General features: G+C 45.0%; 1 protein-coding gene across 4 annotated transcripts in view; it reads left to right on the top strand.

Annotated features, from left to right (window-relative positions):
• Window positions 1–8,580: 8,580 nt before the first annotated feature.
• NR1H3 (nuclear receptor subfamily 1 group H member 3) overlaps window positions 8,581–11,605 on the top strand; it is a 51,296-nt gene continuing 48,271 nt past the window's right edge. The window contains exon 1 of one of the 4 annotated variants that reach the window (XM_084849650.1): window positions 8,581–8,877. The gene's annotated coding sequence lies outside the window, so the exon portion shown is untranslated. Of the gene's footprint in view, window positions 9,361–11,605 lie in introns of all 4 variants that reach the window. The other 3 variants (XM_084849622.1, XM_084849639.1, XM_084849630.1) reach the window with 3 other exon arrangements.

Here is an 11,605-nt window from a genome sequence, read left to right as displayed (position 1 = left end):
TGCACTGTGTGAAGAAGTACTTCCTCTTATCTGTCCTGAATCTCCCACCGATCAGCTTCATGGGATGACCCGGGTTCTGCTATTATGAGAGAGGGAGAAAAATGTCTCCCTATCCACATTCTCCAAAAGTGTAATTTTGTACACCTCTGTCTCCCCTTACTGGCCTTTTTTCCAAGCTAAACAATGCCAGCTGTTGTAATCTTCCCTCATAGGGGAGTTGCTCCAGCCCCTTGATCATTTTAGTTGCCCCAAAGCAACGTTGGCTCTCTCCACCTAACATTTTTGACTAGTAACATCTTGAAATGAAGTTTTAAATTAAACACAGCCCCATTCATCCATTTCTCATTTCTTCGATATGAGTGAGGAAGAAGGAAAAGGCAACATTTGTGGTATTAATTTTGAAAAGCCTAATTATATAACCATGATCTGTTAAGTGCTATCTGCTAACATAGCCAAAGCAATGACAAACAAGCCCAAGAGCTGAATGTCACTTTTAAAAGTCTGCAGATCTCTTGAGAGGTGGGGCAAATGGTTGGCCAGGAGAACCTTCTGGCATCTTGCTGCATATGATCTTATATTCTAACAGGTTCTTCAGGGATGCCACTTAGGGAGGGCATGGGAGATACCTGTCCCAACCCCCTATTTTAGATTATGTGTTTTTAGATCATGAAAAGCATGGGTTAGTGGCTAGAATGCCAAGCTAGGAGTGGGGAGACCCGAGTTCAAATCTTCACTCAACCATGAAGCTCATTGGATGACCAACCAATGAGCTACCCTACCCCACCCCACAGGGTTATTGTGAGGATACGATATGGGAGGAGAATAATTAATTCCACCTTGAGCTCCTTGGAGGAAAGATGGAGTATAAATGTTGTTTTTTTCTATAGTTCTAGTCAATTTAGTGATTCCACAGACAGATTATTTGTTAGCCAAAGTGGCTTAATAGAGCAGACTTAAATTCTAAACTGAGTTCTAGGGAAGCTGAAAATGCAATATTTCCTGGGAATAATCAAAGAGAGACCAAGTGTGCCTCCAGTTGAGGCTTTTATCACACCATTACCCTGCCTCATTCACAGAATTTGCGGGGGTGGGGGGGCGTCCAGTTGCTGTTATCTTCCATGCGTAACCCTCCTGTGTTTTCCCAGTGCTTCTTCCATCTTTTTTTTTCTTAATTTAAACAAGCTGTTAACAAAAAGATGGAAGAGCTGGATGATGCCTTTTGATTTAGTAGCACTAGGAGCCCTCCATCTGGAAGCACCCCAAAATGTGTGAGGAAAGACCCTCCTACTGTAGTGCCTTGAGAGTGGATACACACTGACACACCTGTACTAAGCAGAATGCAGAGAGTGAATGGAAAAACCACCTATTGTCTTCTGACAGCAAGAAGAAAATATCAGAATAGAGATATCCCTGCCTTAAAAAAAATTATAGACAAGTGCATACAAATAGTGATATTTGTATAGATGGGCAGCAAGAAAAGTCTCTACTATCCATCTATACTAGATGGTCCCTCCAGGAATTTCCTGACTTGTGAGGCGGATAACTTCCTCCTACAGAAAGTAGAGGAAGGAACTAGAGGATCGGCTATCCTTGACTTGATCCTAACCAACAGAGATGACTTAGTGGATCAAGTAGCAGTTACAGGAACTCTGGGGGAAAGCGACCATGTTATACTTGAGGTTCTTGGTTCTAAGGGAAGCAAAAGCCGAGTGTAGTCAAACGCGTACCCTGGATTTTAGGAAAGCTGATTTTAATAAACTCAGAACAGTGATCAGTAAGGTCCCATGGCAAGCGACGCTAATGAGAAAAGGAGTCCAAGATGGGTGGGAGCTCTGAAAAAAGGAAATTCTCAAGGCACAATCACAAACAATTCCAACAAGAAGAAAAGGTGGAAAACAACAGAAGAAGCTAATGTGGCTTCACAAAAAGCTTAGGGATGACCAGAAAACAAAAAAGGACACATATAGGAAGTGGAAAGAAGGCCAAGTAACAAAGGAAGAGTACAGGCAGGTAACACAGAATTGCAGGGATGGCGTCAGGAAGGCTAAAGCGGAGAACGAGCTGAGGTTAGAGAGGGAAGCTAAAAACAACAAAAAGGGTTTCTTCATACACGTGCATAGTAAAAGGCAGAGGAAAGAAATGGTGGTTCAGCTATTAAATAAGGATGGCAAAATGATGACAGATGACAAAGAAAAGGCAGAGGTGTCTTCTCCCAAAAGAGAATCTATGACCCCCCTGGCAAAGGCGAAGTACAGGCTGAAGGGGCAGGAGTGCAGCTTGAGATCGATAGGCATATGCTCAAGGAACACCTAATTACTTTGAATGAGTTCAAATCTCCAGTGCCAGATGAACTGCATCCTAGAGTAATAAAGGAACTGGCAGAAGAACTCTCAGAACCGCTTTCTATTCTCTTTGAGAAATCATGGAGGACGGGTGAAGTGCCAGATGACTGGAGGAGGGCCAATGTTGTTCCTATGTTCAAAAAGGGTAAAAAGGAGGAACCTGGGAACTACAGACCAGTCAGTCTCACATCAATCCCTGGGAAAATTCTGGAGCAGATGATAAAGCAATCCATCTGGAAGCACCTTGAAAACAATGCAGTGATTACTCGAAGCCAACATGGATTTGTCAAAAACAAGTCCTGCCAGACGAATCTGATCTCATTTTTTTATCAAGTAACCTCCCTTGTAGACCGTGGGAATGCTGTAGACATCATATACCTCGACTTCAGCAAAGCTTTCGACAAAGTGCCCCATGATATCCTGATGAGCAAACTAGCTCAAAGTGGGCTAGATGAAACAACGATCCGTTGGATCCACAGCTGGCTACAGAATCGGAATCAAAGAGTGCTTATCAATGGGACCTTGTCAAACTGGGGAGAGGTAACGAGTGGGGTACCTCAGGGCTCAGTCCTGGGCCCAGTGCTCTTCAACATTTTTAGTAATGACTTGGAGGAGGAGGTGCAGGGAATGCTGATCAAATTTGCAGATGACACCAAATTGGGCGGGATAGCTAATACTTTGGAAGACAGAAACAAAATTCAAAGTGATCTGGATAGACTGGAGCGCTGGGCAGAAAACAGCAGAATGACCTTTAATAGGGATAAATGCCAAGTTCTGCACCTAGGAAAAAGAAACCAAATGCACAGTTACAAGATGGGGGATACGTGGCTCAACAACACTACAAGCGAGAAGGATCTTGGAATTGTTGTCGATCACAAGCTGAATATGAGCCAACAATGTGATGTGGCTGCAAAAAAGGCAAATGCTCTTTTGGGCTGCATTACTAGAAGCATAGCTTCCAAATCCCGGGATATACTAGTTCCCCTCTATTCAGCACTGGTTAGGCCTCATCTGGAGTACTGTGTCCAGTTCTGGGCACCACACTTTAAGAAGGATGCAGACAAACTGGAGAGGGTTCAGAGGAGGGCAACAAAGATGATCAGGGGACTGGAAACAAAGCCCTATGAAGAGAGACTGAAAGAACTGGGCATGTTTAGCCTTGAGAAGAGAAGACCGAGGGGAGATATGATAGCACTCTTCAAGTACTTGAAAGGTTGTCACAGAGAGGAAGGCCAGGATCTCTTCTCCATCATCCCAGAGTGCAGGACACGGAATCATGGGCTCAAGTTACAGGAAGCCAGATTCCGGCTGAACATCAGGAAAAAACTTCCTGAGTGTTCGAGCAATATGACAATGGAACCAATGACTTAGGGAGGTGATGGGCTCTTCCACACTGGAGGCATTCAAGACGAGGCTGGACAGCCATCTGTCGGGGATGCTCTGACTTGGATCCCTGCATTGAGCGGGGGCTGGACTCGATGGCCTTGTAGGCCCCCTCCAATCCTACTATTCTATGATTCTATGGTCCTTGGTATTCAGCTGATACTTTGACCCCTTCAATTACTACTATTAGAGCACAATCCTATGTATTTAGAAAAAGTCCTACAACTCCCAACATTCCCCAGCCAGCATAGCTGATTGGGGAATACTGGGATTTGTAGGACTTTTTTTCTGTCTAAACATACATAGGCTTGTGCCCTTAGCGTAATAGTAAATCTTTCCAACTTAGCATTTTAAAAATAAGTAAAACAAAGTGCTTTAGAATAATACTAGTTAGCATTTACGTAGTGCTTTTGTAATCTTTACAGTGCTTTAAATAGGTATTCTTCCAACAGTCCCATTTAGATAGATAATTATCTACATATTTCAAATGGGAGTTGAGGTTGAAAGATGAGCCTTCCTAAATTTTATTCACCCAAGCATTTAAAATCCCACTAGTTATGTTTTTGATTGCTACTTGTTGTTGTTGTTGTTGTTCAGTCGTTCAGTCGTGTCCGACTCTTCGTGACCCCATGGACCATAGCACGCCAGGCCTTCCTGTCCTGCGCTCTCTCCCGGAGCGTGCTCAAGTTCATATTCATTGCATCCGTGATGCTATCTAGCCATCTCATCCTCTGTCGTCCCCTTCTCCTTTTGCCTTCAGTCTTTCCCAGCATCAGGGTCTTTTCCAGGGAGTTTTCTCTTCGCATTAGGTGGCCAAAATATTGGAGCTTCAGCTTCATTATCTGTCCTTCCAATGAGCACTCAGGGTTGATTTCCTTTAGGATGGACTGATTTGACCTCCTTGCAGTCCAGGGGACTCGTAAGAGTCTTCTCCAGCACCACAGTTCGAAAGCATCAATTCTTCGGTGCTCAGCCTTCCTTATAGTCCAGCTCTCACAGCCATACATTACTACTGGGAAAACCATAGCTTTGATTAGACGGACCTTTGTTGGCAAGGTGATGTCTCTGCTTCTTACTATGCTGTCTAGGTTGGCCATAGCTTTCCTCCCAAGGAGCAAGCGTCTTTTAATTTCATGGCTACAGTCACCGTCTGCGGTGATCTTGGAGCCCAAGAAAGTAAAATCTGTCACTGCTTCCATTTCTTCCCCTTCTATATGCCAGGAAGTGATGGGGCCAGATGCCATGATCTTCGTTTTTTTAATGTTGAGTTTCAAACCAGCTTTTGCACTCTCCTCTTTCACCCTCAACAAGAGGCTCTTTAGATCCTCTTCGCTTTCTGCCATTAGGGTGGTATCGTCTGCATATCGGAGGTTGTTGATAATTCTCCCAGCAATCTTAATTCCGACCTCTGATTCATCCAACCCGGCATTTCTCATGATGTACTCTGCATATAAGTTAAATAAGCAGGGTGACAATATGCAGCCTTGTCGTACTCCTTTCCCAATTTTGAACCAATCGGTTGTTCCATGTCTGGTTCTTACTGTTGCTTCTTGACCCTCGTACAAGTTTCTCAGGAGACAGGTAAGGTGGTCTGGTACTCCCATCACTTTCAGAATTTGCCACAGTTTGTTGTGATCCACACAATCAAAGGCTTTAGCGTAGTCAATGAAGCAGAAATAAACGTTTTTCTGGAATTCTCTTGCTTTCTCCATGATGCAGCGAATGTTGGCGATTTGATCTCTAGTTCCTCTGCCTCTTCGAAACCCAGCTTGTACTTCCGGTAGTTCTCGGTTCGCATACTGCTGAAGCCTAGCTTGTAGGATTTTGAGCATCACCTTGCTGGCATGTGAAATGAGCGCAATTGTACGGTAGTTTGAACACTCTTTGGCGTTGCCCTTCTTTGGAATTGGAATGTAAACTGACCTTTTCCAGTCTTGCGGCCACTGTTGAGTGTTCCAGATTTGTTGGCATATTGAATGCAGCACTTTAACAGCATCATCTTTTAGGATTTTAAATAGCTCAGCTGGAATACTGTCATCTCCACTAGCTTTGTTGTTACTAATGCTTCCTAAGGCCCACTTGACTTCACTCTCCAGGATGTCCGGCTCAAGTTCAGTGACCGCACTATCATGGCTATCAGGGACATTCAGTTCTTTCCTGTATAGTTCTTCTGTGTATTCTTGCCACCTCTTCTTAATCTCATCGGCTTCTGTTAGGTCCCTGCCTTCTTTGTCCTTTATCATGCCCGTCTTTGCACAAAACGTTCCCTTGAGATCTCCAATTTTCTTGAAGAGATCTCTAGTCTTTCCCATTCTGTTGTTTTCCTCGATTTCTTTGCATTGTTCATTTAAGAAGGCCTTCTTGTCTCTCCTTGCTATTCTCTGGAACTCTGCATTCAGTTGGGTATATCTTCCCCTTTCTCCCTTGCTTTTCGCTTCTCTTCTTTCCTCAGCTACTTGTAAAGCCTCATCAGACAGCCACTTGGCTTTCTTGCATTTCTTTTTCTTTGGGATGGATTTCGTTGCTGCCTCCTGAACAATGTTACGGACCTCCGTCCATAGTTCCTCAGGCACTCTGTCTATCAGGTCTAATCCCTGAAATCTATTCCTCACCTCCACTGTATATTCATCAGGGATATGATTTAGGTCATACCTGAATGGTTTAGTGGTTTTCCCGACGTTCTTCAATTTAAGCCGAAATTTTGCAAGAAGCAGCTCATGATCTGAGCCACAGTCAGCTCCAGGTCTTGTTTTGACTGACTGTATGGAGCTTCTCCATCTTTGGCTGCAAAGGACATAATCAATCTGATTTCGATATTGGCCATCTGGTGACGTCCATGTGTAGAGTCGCCTCTTGTGCTGTTGGAAAAGAGTGTTTGCTATGATCAGCATGTTCTCTTGGCAAAACTCTATTAGCTTTTGTCCTGCTTCATTTTGTACACCAAGGCCATGCCTGCCTGTTATCCCGGTGATTTCTTGACTTCCTACTTTAGCATTCCAATCCCCTATGATGAAGAGGACATCTTTTTTTGGTGTTAGTTCTAGAAGGTGTTGTAGGTCTTCATAGAACCGATCAACCTCAGCTTCTTCGGCCTCAGTGGTTGGGGCATAGACTTGAATTACTGTGATGTTGAATGGTTTGCCTTGGATTCGTACTGAGATCATTCTATCATTTTTAAGATTGTACCCCAGTACTGCTTTTCCCACCCTTTTGTTGACTATGAGTGCTACTCCATTTCTTCTAAGGGATTCTTGCCCACAATAGTAGATATGATGGTCACCTGAATTAAATTCGCCCATGCCTGTCCATTTGAGTTCGCTGATTCCCAAGATGTCGATGTTCAATCTTGCCATCTCATGTTTGACCACCTCCAGCTTACCTTGATTCATTGATCTGACATTCCAGGTTCCTAAACAATATTGTTCTTTACAGCATCGGATTTTCTTTTCACCACCAGACACATCCACAGCTGAGTGTCCTTTCGGGTTTGGCCCAGCCGCTTCACTCTTTCTGGCGCTACTTGGAAATACCCTCTGCTCTTCCCCAGTAGCATATTGGACACCTTCCGACCTGAGGGGCTCATCTTCCGGCGTCATCTCTTTTAGCCTTGTGATACGTTCCATGGGGTTTTCTTGGCAAGAATACTGGAGTGGGTTGCCATTTCCTTCTCCAGTGGACCACATTTTGTCAGAACTCTCTGCCATGACCTGTCCGTCTTGGGTGGCCCTGCACGGCATAGCTTATGGCTTCACTGAGTTACGCAAGCCCCTTCGCCACAACAAGGCAGTGATCCATGAAGGGGATTGATTGCTACTACTGCTCCTTTATTTTGTGTTTTTTTGATACTGCATTTTCTTGTTGTGTTTTTAATTATTTTAAAGAAAGAAACAATGAGTTCCTTGCTAGGTGATATCTTAATACAAATCATAACTCTGTTTTGCCCGCACAGTAATATTGTTAGGTTGATCACTCATGCAGAGCAATCCTATGCATGCTTATATGTAAGTAAGCCTTATTCCCCTTTTTAAAATGGGGAATTGAAGCTAACAAATGAGGTCAATAATATAAAGACCATAGCGAGACTATAAAGATGGAATTTAAGCACAGCTAAAGTCAGTGGAGGTGGGTTGCTCCAATTTTGGTGGGGCTGTGAATCGACTTTGGGTTTTAGTCAGAACCAGCCAGAACTCTAAAGGAGCTATCCGAGGTTCTGAAACTATTTTGGGGATAGAGTTCAGCACCTTGCATAGCTTCGTTGGAGTTTTGGCTGGTTCTGACTGAAACACAGAATGGCTTCACAGCTCCACAGAAATCGGAGCCACCAGACTCCACTAGCTGAACTCACCCGGACATTACTGACGTATACACGATGCTTGCATCATGTGTTCTACAATGCTAGGACAGAGACGTATTTTTTTGGAACTGCTCTGAGCCGCTGAAATCAAAGGCACACAGATGGCTTCATCTGTAAACATGCCTGCTTACCTGGCTTCTGGATCAGCCTACATTAGTTCCCCATTGACCCAGTGAAGCCTGGGAGAATGGCTGCTGTATTGGCCCCAAAGAAAGACAGAATCCAAACTATTTCTTAATGCGATACTTATTATTGGACAAACCTTGTGGGCAGTGTGGCTAGCCTTTGGGTTGTACAGGATTCTACTTCATAAAACTGGAAGGGAGAGACCACACAAAGCATAATGATGGTGGTGATGACGACAACAATAATAATAATCCATGCCACCAGAAGGCATCCGCCATTCATCAGCAGGCAAGCCTGAGCGAAGCCAGTTCTCTCGTATTTTGGGTTGTCATGCACGCCACGCTACTAGGATGCAGAAATGGGGGCGGGGCGGGCGGATCACGGGGGTGGAGTTGCGGAAAGTTCAGGCATGTGACTCTAAGGCTGCTGTTGTTGCTGCTCCTCACATTACATCACTGCTGTAACTTGTGCGGAGCGGCTCTCCCCAGCCCAGAAGTGTATAGCGCGGGGCTGAGCGCGCGGACCTAGCCCAGCCCGGTTGCTGTGGCCTTCCTGGAGGCAAGGAGTTGCCTGTCCGGGCCGATCTGCCCCTCTCTGGGAGAGGTGGCTTTGCTGCCCTCTTGAGCGAGTCACCTCCCCTTCCGGGGCTGCGGACGTTCCTGTTGCTGACGGGTAACTTCTTTCTTTACCCGATCTCCCTGGGCAACCCGGGAATTTAGTAGCGTCCCCTCGAGAGCCCGCACGCGTAACCCACGGAGAAGGGTCTACTCTACATTCTCTGCGTGTCGTTGCCATGAATTCCTCGTTGCAGCGCGAGGAAAGTCGAGGTACCTGCGTCAAACCACCTGCTGGCGCTAAAGCGATGTACACGTGTATTTATGCGCGTGGATAAGGACACGGTTTCCATTCATGCCTTTTTCCTGGTTCGGGCTCGTCCTATCCTGTCAGCTCAAGTCAAGAGGTGCTGCCCACCTCTGGCTCTGATTCGTCGAAGGAACGGGAGCACCTTCCAAATTGCTTAAAGGGGATAAAGTGAACAGGCACACTCTGGCCACACTTTTTGCACGCATATTGAGGGGCGGGGCAAAGATCCGTGAAAAGGAGGGTGATTTCTACACTTTTGGAGGTATGTGTGGAATCCTGGCGCTAGTCATTGTGAGTACAAACCAGTGTCTTTTTAGTTATTCTGGATTAGTTATTCTGGAGTTTTGCGCCTAAATCAGCAATCATAAGAACAGTTACCTAGGAGTTGTTGTTGTTCAGTCGTTCAGTCGTGTCCGACTCTTCGTGACCCCATGGACCATAGCACGCCAGGCCCTCCTGTCCTGCGCTCTCTCCCAGAGCATGCCCAAGTTCATATTCATTGCATCGGTGATGCTATCTAGCCATCTCATCCTCTGCCGCCCCCTTCTCCTTTTGCCTTCAGTCTTTCCCAGCGTCAGGGTCTTTTCCAGAGAGTTTTCTCTTCGCATTAGGTGGCCAAAATATTTCAGCTTCAGCTTCAGTATCTGTCCTTCCAATGAGCACTCAGGGTTGATTTCCTTTAGGATGGACTGATTTGACCTCCTTGCAGTCCAGGGGACTCGTAAGAGTCTCCTCCAGCACCACAGTTCGAAAGCATCAATTCTTCAGCACTCAGCCTTCCTTATAGTCCAGCTCTCACAGCCATACATTACTACTGGGAAAACCATAGCTTTGATTAGATGGACCTTTGTCGGCAAGGTGATGTCTCTGCTTCTTACTATGCTGTCTAGGTTTACCATAGCTTTCCTCCCAAGGAGCAAGAGTCTTTTAATTTCATGGCTACAGTCACCGTCTGCGGTAATCTTGGAGCCCAAGAAAGTAAAATCTGTCACTGCTTCCATTTCTTCCCCTTCTATATGCCAGGAAGTGATAGGGCCAGATGCCATGCTCTTAGTTTTTTTAATGTTGAGTTTCAAACCAGCTTTTGTACTCTCCTCTTTCACCCTCAATAAGAGGCTCTTTAGATCCTCTTCGCTTTCTGCCATTAGGGTGGTATCGTCTGCATATCAGAGGTTGTTGAGAATTCTCCCAGCAATCTTAAGTCCGACCTCTGATTCATCCAACCCGGCATTTCTCATGATGTACTCTGCATATAAGTTAAATAAGCAGGGTGACAATATGCAGCCTTGTCGTACTCCTTTCCCAATTTTGAACCACTCGGTTGTTCCATGTCTGGTTCTTATTGTTGCTTCTTGACCCTCGTACAGGTTTCTCAGGAGACAGGTAAGGTGGTCTGGTACTCCCATCACTTTAAGAATTTGCCACAGTTTGTTGTGATCCACACAATCAAAGGCTTTAGCGTAGTCAATGAAGCAGAAATAGACGTTTTTCTGGAATTCTCTTGCTTTCTCCATGATGCAGTGAATGTTGGCGATTTGATCTCTAGTTCCTCTGCCTCTTCGAAACCCAGCTTGTACTTCCGGTAGTTCTCGGTTTGCATACTGCTGAAGCCTAGCTTGTAGGATTTTGAGCATCACCTTGCTGGCATGTGAAATGAGCGCAATGGTGCGGTAGTTTGAACACTCTTTGGCATTGCCCTTCTTTGGAATTGGAATGTAAACTGACCTATACCTAGGAATAAGCTCCATTTAACACACTAGTGCTTCTGAGCTAATGTGCATGCACTCAGGATGGGTTGGGATAGGGAGAAGGGTGGAAGTCAGGTGTTGTAGAAAACATAGGAGCATCATTTATATACACGTGTGGGAAGATTCTATGGCCTTGTGGCTTTCGCTCATAGTGAAAGGGTATTGGATAAGGTGTGTGAGTGAAGTGTTAAGTATTTATAGTAGTGATCTCTGTTTGCAATTAAACGCGTTGATACTTCTGTCACGAAGGAGCTACTAAAACATGCAAAGATATATTTTTGTGGTCAGCTTCTTGCTTCTGCGTGGTTTTAGGTGACTTGTGTGAAAATTCTACCACCACCACCACCACCACCACTCCCCACCAGGAGAGAGCAAAAAAATGATGGCCTTCTGCCTAGGGCCCACCAAAACCTGGAACCAGGTTTGCAAGGTTATCTGTTGCACCATTTCTTCCTTCAGCCTAGGAAATCCGTGTTCAAATCCCTCCTTGATCATGAACTCACTGGGTGGCTTTGGTCAAGTCACTATCTTCCTATGTCGTAGTTGTTATAAAGAGAGATTGTAGTGCACTTTACTCACTTAGAAATGCTGTAGAAGAAATTAATATTTAAGCTCAGAAGCAAGGTTTAATCTGGAAGGTAGGAAGGTGGTAGATATTAAAGGGTGATCAATGTGCCTTGTTACATTTATATCCTGCCTTTCCTCCAAGGAACCCCAAGCGGTTTACATGGTGGTTCTCATCTCCATTTCAATCCTCACAACAACCCTGTGATGTAGATTAGGCCGAC

The sequence above is a fragment of the Heloderma suspectum genome, chromosome 1 (assembly GCF_057233095.1).
Source record: "Heloderma suspectum isolate Gila_16-S chromosome 1, 16-S_ref, whole genome shotgun sequence".
NCBI lineage: Eukaryota > Metazoa > Chordata > Lepidosauria > Squamata > Helodermatidae > Heloderma > Heloderma suspectum.
Note: the sequence above shows the minus strand (reverse complement) of the source record. Positions and strands in the feature narration are given on the sequence as shown.